Below are 8819 nucleotides of genomic sequence, written 5' to 3' on the forward strand. Positions count from 1 at the left end.
ATTCTCCAGGAAGACAAGCACACTAATTCATTGTGGTGGAGGCAATAAAATTGGTTCAGCAATTTTGGAAGGCAATTTGGATCTATACCACCCAAAATAACTAAATTGTGCATACATTTTTACTCAGAAATAGCACTAGTAGACCTGTACCACAAAGATATTGAAGGGGGAAAGACATATATGTTCAAAGATATTTCTTGTAGCAAAGAATTGGAAGCTAAGGGATGCCCACAAATTGGGGAATAGTTGAATAAATTATATCATATGAATATAATGGAATATTATTTAGCTATAAATATGATGAAAGGAATGGTTTCAGGGAAATTTGGGAATTCATATGTGAACTGATGCACAGTGAAGTGAGCAGAACCATAGAAACCATTTACACAATATCGACAATATTGTAAAGGAAAACAACTCTGAAAGATAAGACAGTTGATCAATGAAATGACCAACCATGTTTCCAGAGGGCTGATGATGAAGCATGCTATCCACTTCCTTACACACACACACACACACACACACACACACACACACACACACAGAGAGAGAGAGAGAGAGAGAGAGAGAGAGAGAGAGAGAGATCATGGTCTTAGGTTTCAGAATGAGACATATATTTTTGGACACGATCAATGTGTGGAGTTGTTTTGGTTGACTACGAATATTTGTTTCAAAGGCTTCACTTTTCCTTTGTTTCAAATGCTGTGGTAGGGGGACATTGTTATAGGATAGAGGGGGAATTGTAACAGTATTTTCCATCCCCAAAAAGAAGAAAAGAAAAAATAGGGTCACTGAAACTTTTATTTAATGCACAGAAACTAACAGAAGGAAACACAAAAAGGAAGTTTTTATGTAACATATTGAATTTACTACATACTTTAAAATAAAAGCAAGCTGTGCATAATAGGAATTCACAGTTACAGATACAATCCTTATTATCTGCTCTACTTTTCATGTAGAAATGTTCATTTTATTTTGTGGCTAAGTTCAAAATGACTTTTTAAAAGAAAAGGCACAGAGGCTGAATGCTAAATTTAAAGGTAGTAGTTAGTCCAGTTCGGCTAGAATGTAGACTGTATGATGTAGAGAAATATGAAATCAATCAGGAAAGGTAGGGGTAGGTAAGCAGACTCGTAAAGGAAAGGCAATGTGGTACAGTGAAAATTTGCACATTGAATTTGGAGTCAGAACACCTAGATTCAAATTTGGACTCCGCTTTATTATCTATTTGACCATGGGCAAGTCACTTAACTATTTGTTCTCTGTCTGTTTAAGATGTTAATTATTGTTTTTCTCCCTTTGGTGTCCTGGATATTTTAGGAACCATAAAGAACAGGAAATGCAGGACTGGGATGACTTTAAATCATGTAACATAAATAGTATGCCTGAAGCCATTCTAGTGTCCTGCTATGAGTGGGGCATTTTAAAAGAGAATCACAATGCTTTTTGAAGAGGATAGTGAAGAGAAACCCTGGAGACCTGTGGGAGAAGATGAAAAAAAGTGGCATCTGACCAACAGCCCTGTAGTGATCAGCCTTTGAGGTATCCAGAAGTAGCATCACCATACTAAAGGCTAGAATAAAACTATAGAACTCATGAAGGCACTGGTAGCGGTCAGCTGCTTGATGATGGGAAGAGAATGTGTTGAGCCAAGAAAGAAACCATCGACTGCCTCTTTCTCTTTGGGACTGAAATGCTTGTGAAGCATAAAGGAATTGATCAAGACACTCTGGATCAATTGATTTCCTCTGAACCAGTTAATGAAATACCAGAAGGCAGTGGGCAGGTAACAGAGACAATGAGGTGTTAAGGTCTTCAACAGAGTACAGAGAAGTAGCTATACTCCGTCATTCCTTTATAAAATTTAAAGAGGATCTGTATAGGGGCTGAGTAATGAGAGATTTATGAGTTATTATTTTAGCTCTTTCTGTTCCTATATATAAAACCCAGACATGCACTGAGAAAAACCAAGGATAGCAAAACTCAAATTTCACACTTGCACCAAGAGTGACTTGGTACAGTTCAAGCTTTGAACAATATCATGATGAGATATAGCAAACAACAGGGGCAGCTGTTTCATTCACTCATGCCTAGTGAGTGGGTTGGAATAGTGGTTCCAAGCACTGTGGTTGAACCTGGAGCGCTTCATGGTGACTCACTCAGATATAGCTCCCTGAGCTATACCATACCTCCTAGGGCTATTAACTGATGAAACACCAGACCTGACCGTGCCAAAGTGAAGTAAAATGTTCCATCTAAAATGAGGGATTTGGACTAGATAACCAGTTTCCTTGTAGCTCACTCCTTTCTGTCTCTGTTTCTATCTGTCTCAGTGTGTGTGTTTCTCTTTCTCTTTATTTCTCTCTCTTGATATAGCTATATGATTTCAAGATCTTATAAATGAAGTATGTTATAAAAGAAATGCATAATCAAAAACAAAATGAATTTAACATGATGATACATACCTGTAATCCCTGCTACTGGGGAGGCTGAGGCTGGTGGATTGCTTGACCTCAAGAATTCTGAGCTACAGTGAGCTAATCTTACTAGATGACCTCACTAAGTTCAACTTCAATATGGAGAGAACATGGGAGTAGCGGCCACCAAGTTACACAAGGAAGGGAGAACTAGCCAAGAATGGGGGAGGTCAAAGATCAGTAGTAGGATCAGGCCCATGAGTAGCCCCTACTAGCCTCACAGTAACACTGTAAGTGTGATATCCAAGCTACATTTTCAGTCCAGGGAAGACCTAGTCTTTAAAAAAAAAGAGTGACAGGGAGGGAGAGACAGGGACAGGGGGTAGCATGTACCAGGAAGGTTAAACCGCTGCTGCCATTTGACCACCACCCTGTGCCTAAAAGCCCTAAGAAGAGCAGTGCTCCTCAGTCCCCATGGCCCCTGCAATCAGCATTTAGAACAGCAACTCCTGTGGAGAAGAAGCCTAACATAACCCCAGATTAACTGCCACCTATAGGCAGGTAATAGCAGCATCTCTTACAAAACAACAATTTTTTAAAAAGAAAGTGTCCTGGGCACATATCAAGAGAAAAGGATAACCTTTGCAAAGCCGATGTGATATATTACTATCTTTATAAAGTCGAGAGAAAGAAAGGAAGGCCCCTCACACGTTGAGTAGACTGTGGCAAACTTGTGGGACAACATGGACAAGAGTCTCGTGATACTGGCAAGCATGGATTGTGATCTGTATTATTGGGGCATCCACATTAATGAAATAATGGATCCATTTGTATATTTGAGTGTGTATACATTTGTATAGCAGTGCCTCATGTAGCCTTTATTTCTTCCCTAGAACCTAGCACAGTGCTCTGCATCTGCATGTGCATTTGTTTAGTGAATAAGTGGATGAATTAATATGAATTAATTCAGAACAACTCATCTCATTTGGATCAGAGGAAGGCAAATCGAAGCAGTAGCAATAGCTGCCTTCATTCCCAAGAACAACCTGGAGAGCAGGGATAGTAAAAGGAGTGAATGGGAAAGACAGGGAGAGTAAGCAAACACACTAACTGAGACAATCAATAGTTTCAGTAGAATAGCAGGATACAAAATAAATGTGTAAAATCATTCCCATTTCTGCATAGCAATAACAACAATGAAGGAGGAAATGACAGAAAAACCTCTTTCAAAATAACTACATAACACATTCAAATACCTGGGAGTCAACCTACCAAGACACTCTTAAGACAAATATATAGAATTCTGAAAATACTCCTTGCAGAAATAAAAGAAGATTCCATAATTGGAGGAATTTTCATTGCTCATGTTTGGGCCATACTATTAAGTAAAATGACCATTTAAACCTGGAAAGACTTATATGAACTGATGCAAAGTGAAATGAGTAGAACCAGGAGAACATTATATACAATGACAGCAATATTGTATGATGATTAACTATGAATGATTTAGCTAATCTCAGCAATACAATGATCCAAGGCAATTCTGAAGGATTTGTGGTGAAAATGCTATCCATCTCCAGAGAATGAACTGATGGAGGCTGAATACATATTGAAGCACACTTTTTCTTTACTCTCTTTGTTTTTCCTGGGTTTTTTGTCTATGTTTTCTTTCACAACATGACTAACATGGAAACATGTTTTGTATGACTGCACATGTATAATCTATATTAAATTTCTTGCCTTCTCAGTGAGGGGGGAGGAATGAGGCAGGGAGAGAATTTGGAACTCAAAAATTTTGAAAAGCAAGCATTAAAAATTGTTTTTACATGTAATTGGGGAAAATATAATTAAAAAATTTTAAATGGCAATTCTACCTAAACTGATATCCAGGTTTAGTGCTATGCCAGTCAAACTAAGTGGTAACTTTATGAAACTAGCCACAACAATAGCTAAATTAATCTGGGAGAATAAAATATTTAGAATCTCAAGGAAAATAATGAAGGAAAAGTAGCAATGATGTGGAGGTGCTTTCAGACTTCACATTATATTATGAAGCAGCAATCATTAAATCTTTTTGGTACTAGTTCTAAAAACATGCATCATTTAAATAAATTAGGTAAGCAAGAATCACAAATCATTAGACTCAGTCACCCAGTGTTCAGTAAACCCAAGAATATAAACTGCTGGGGGAAGACTTTCATTAAAAACTTCTCTGAAAGCTATAAACTATTTTGGCAGAAGAAAGATTTTGGTCAGCATTTTACATCACATTTTATAATAAGCTCCCTGAATATAAAAGGTCTTTTCTTTTATATTTAGGTTGAGTATCATACTCAAGATATATCAGGAATTAACATAAATATAAAGCCCAAGAACCATTCTCCAGTAGATAAGTGATCAAAGGTCACATAGGATCATAGATTTAAAGATAAGAAGAGCCAGAAAAGTCATCTAGTTCAACTTCCTCATTTTTCAAATAGGAAACTGAGTTCCAGAAAGAAGAAATCACATGAATGGCAAAGACAGGATTTGAACCCAGGTCTTCTAACTTCAAATTTATCACCTTTTATATTGTGACACAATCTATCAACAATTCTCCAATGAAGAATTTCAAATTATTAAAACAATACAAAAGATTGCTCCAAATCACTAACACTAAGAAAAATGAAAAGATGAGGAAAAATACCTGCATCTTTCAATGGAGAGGTGCGGCAACTATGGTTATGGAATGTTACACATGCTGTCAGATGAAGTTGAAATATCAGTAGGGTTTTCTTAACTGCTTGTTGGTTACAAGGGATGGCTCATTTGGGGAGGAAAGGTGGGGTATCCAGAAATGACTGTGAGGTAAAACAAAAGGCACAAGTACTACTTATTTAAAAAAAAAATAAAGATATTGAGAGCAGATGTCATGGTTCGGCAATGACAACAGCAACCTTTCTGAAAATAGGGGGGCTATCTATGGTGCTGAATCACCTAAAGTCACAGGGAGCTTCACAACCAATCTTAAAATCTTACATCCAGAAGGAACTTTAGACTGCAGAATGTTAGAACATAGATAACACAGTATTAATGCTGAAAGGGATCATGTGAGTCATTGATTTCAATGCCTTCATTTTCCAGATGAAGGACCTGATGAGCAAAGGGGTAAGATGACTTGCCCCAGTCACACAGCAAGAGTGGGACTAAAAGCAAGATACTTTGATGTTCTTTTCATTGCATAAAACTACCTTACCCAATGCTAAGCATTGCAGCTGTAGACACGTCAGCTGAGTCCCAGACCTTCCCATTTAGGAATGTTCTAGAATAGCCATGCCTATTAGTCCAAGCAAGAATCCTCTGTTCTTTGCTCCTTATCTTGACATTGGTCTCTCCTTAGCCTCACCAAAGAGTTTCTTCAGAACAATGACTGGATGTGTATCATAGAATTTAACAGCACAGTAAGTCTTTGAAGACCTACCTTATTAAAGAACTTACCCCTGCAGCATATGGTAACCAACTTATCTTCTCCAATTGTTACAAGTCCTGCTCCCAGACAGGGGCCTGGGAACTGGTTCCAGGCAAATATGTCCTATATGCTGTATACCAGAGAGAGTAGGATTTTCTTTCAGAACTCTACCGGCCTAGGTTCATCTGTGTAAGGATGGGATAGACAGATCCAAGGGATAGTTATGAGCTGATTAGGGCATCATTGCCTGTGAGGACAATTGGATTTAGTCCAAATTATGTCCCTTAATTCAATTTGATTCAGCAGACATTTATTAAGCACATTCTACCAGTAGAAAACATGCTGGATTTGGAGTCATAGAGAGCATACATCTAGAGCTGAAAGGAATATTAGGAGTCATTTAGCCCAGCCACTTCATTTTATGGGTTGGGAAGTTAAGGACCGGAAAAGGAAGGGGGAATGGAAGGGAATAAGCATTTATATGATGCCTACTATGTGCCAGGCACTATGCTAAGTGCTTTTACAAATATTATCTCATTTATTCCTCATAACAACTCTATAAAGTAGGTGCTGTTATCCCTATTTTACAGTTGAGGAACCTGAGACAAACAAATGTTAAGTGACTTGCCCAAGGTCACACAGCTAGTAAGTGTCTGAAACCAAATTTTAATTTAGGTCTTCCTGACTCCAGGCCCAGCATTCTATCCACTGTTGCTCCACCTAGCTGCCTAACATTACTTGCTCAAGGTCACACAGGTAGTAAGTGGCAGAACTGTTTTTTGAACTCAGCTCCCATGCTTAGAAATTCACTGCACTCTTTCTACTGCACCATGAGTCAGAGGTCCTAGGCTTGAATGCTTGATCTGCCATTTCCTATCTTCATGACCTTGAAGTAAGGCATCTGTCAAAAGAGGGGGTTGGCATCATTCCAACAGGGAACTGATGATGAACAATGATATTCACCTGCTGAGAGGTGATGGACTTATGATGGAGAATAAGGCATACATTTTTGGACATGGACAACGTGTGAATTTGTTTCGCATAACTATGAATATTTATAAGCGTTTTTTATTTTCCCCATGGGTGAGATGGGAAGTAGAGAAAACAAATGCTTACTAATTTTTTTTTAATTTAACTAAATGAAAGGATTGAGCTAGATGACCTCTAAAGTCCCTTCCAAAATTAAATATACGATCCTATGATAGAGGCAAACATTGTGCTAAGTGTTGGGGAATGCACAAAGATAACTAAGAGATATTCCTTATCCTCATGAAGTTTACAGTCTCGTAGGGAAGACAAGAAACAATTTAACACGCAATTCGATTTGATAAACATTTATTAAGCACTTACCTTACAAAGCTTAAGATAGTGCGCTAGATATTGCGGATATAAAGATGAAAAATTACACACTCCCTGCCCTCAAGGACTTTGTCTTCTAATGGGGGAAGAGAGCTACAACATGTACACAGTAAAAATGATACTATTCGACATGAGATTGGGGTAATGGAAAAATCTAGGAGAGATTCAGAACCATAGATAGCTACTGTGCAGGTAATGTGCTATAAGGAATTGGAGAAATCATTTTCACTTGGAGATTCTCACTCAGGTGAGCCTTTAAAAGAGGGACTTAAACAGATAGGAGCGATATTTATTTTAAGCATGTGGGATGGTATGAGTAAAGACACAGAGAAGGGAGACAGAAAGATAAGAACAGGAAATGGATAGTGATCTAGTTTAGCTGAATGGCCACCAGGGGGTACCTGGCACAAGGGCATCTTGTTCTTGGATTTGAAACCAGGCAGAGTAATAGATGCAGAGTGGAGTGAACCAAAATTTTCAGTTTCTGTTTTCTATAAAGGAAGGCATTGGAAGGAGTTTGGTACCACCTTCTAGCCCTCCAGTCCGAGGGGAGAGAAGGCTTAGAGAGACGGTGTCAATAGAGGTTCGAGTTAGTAGCTTGGTGATAAGATTAGAGGAGATGAGCTTTATCTGGAAAGGGCATCTAGTTCTGTGGAGTTGAAACCAGGCAGAGAAGCAGATGCAGAGTGTCTTTGTATCCCCAGCATTTAGCACATAGTAGGCACTTAAAAATACTTATTTATTGAGTAATTGTCCCGTAATAATCTAGGAAGAGTTGATAGCGCCTGACCTAGGATGTTTCTGTGAGTGAAGAGAAAGGTATGGATGAGAGATTCTGTGGAGATACAATGTGGCTAGGGGCTGGAAGAGTGAGGAGCAAAAATATGTGAGTAAGTATAATACATGATAGTGCATGATAAGTTCATTATAGAAGGGCAAAGTTCTCTGTGAGGTATAAGAAAGTAAAGTTCATTTCCATGGAGTGGGGGTTGGGACCAGAGGAGGCTTCCTGGAGAAGAGACAATTGAAGTTAACTACATGCCCTTCCATCCTGCTGACCAGTTTCTCTAACAAACTGGTCATCAGTGCAGTCTGGGATGAAGACTTTGGAAGAGTCTCCCCCATCCTCTGTATGAACAGGCATACGTGGTCAGATTATGGAGTTGGGGGAGGGGGAGTGTGGGAAGAGTGTCTACCACCTCCTATTCACAGTCCTACTACTTAGTGCACAGTGCACTAGTTGCTAGGGCAACAATGGATCTCTCTCTCTCTCTCTCTCTCTCTCTCTCTCTCTCTCTCTCTGAACAGATATAAATAGACATAACAAACCTGTGTAGCTTTCTTATGCACAAATTACTGTAGCTGCTGCACAGCTCCCAGGCTCTGTGCTTCCCATAATCCCTTGCTCAAGCCTTCCTGCTTTTCATTGTATGGCAGAAAGCTGGCTTCTCAATAAGTCCAGAGTCATTAGTTTTCCACTTATGTGCTCTATCTTTTGAATAAAGCACAATGTAATTATGAGAGTGTCATCCTGGTATATCAAGAAGAGCTCTCAACTTAGAGGCAAAAGACTTGGGTTTGAAATGTATCTCTGC

Source organism: Trichosurus vulpecula, chromosome 3 (genome assembly GCF_011100635.1).
Source record: "Trichosurus vulpecula isolate mTriVul1 chromosome 3, mTriVul1.pri, whole genome shotgun sequence".
In the NCBI taxonomy this organism is placed as follows: domain Eukaryota; kingdom Metazoa; phylum Chordata; class Mammalia; order Diprotodontia; family Phalangeridae; genus Trichosurus; species Trichosurus vulpecula.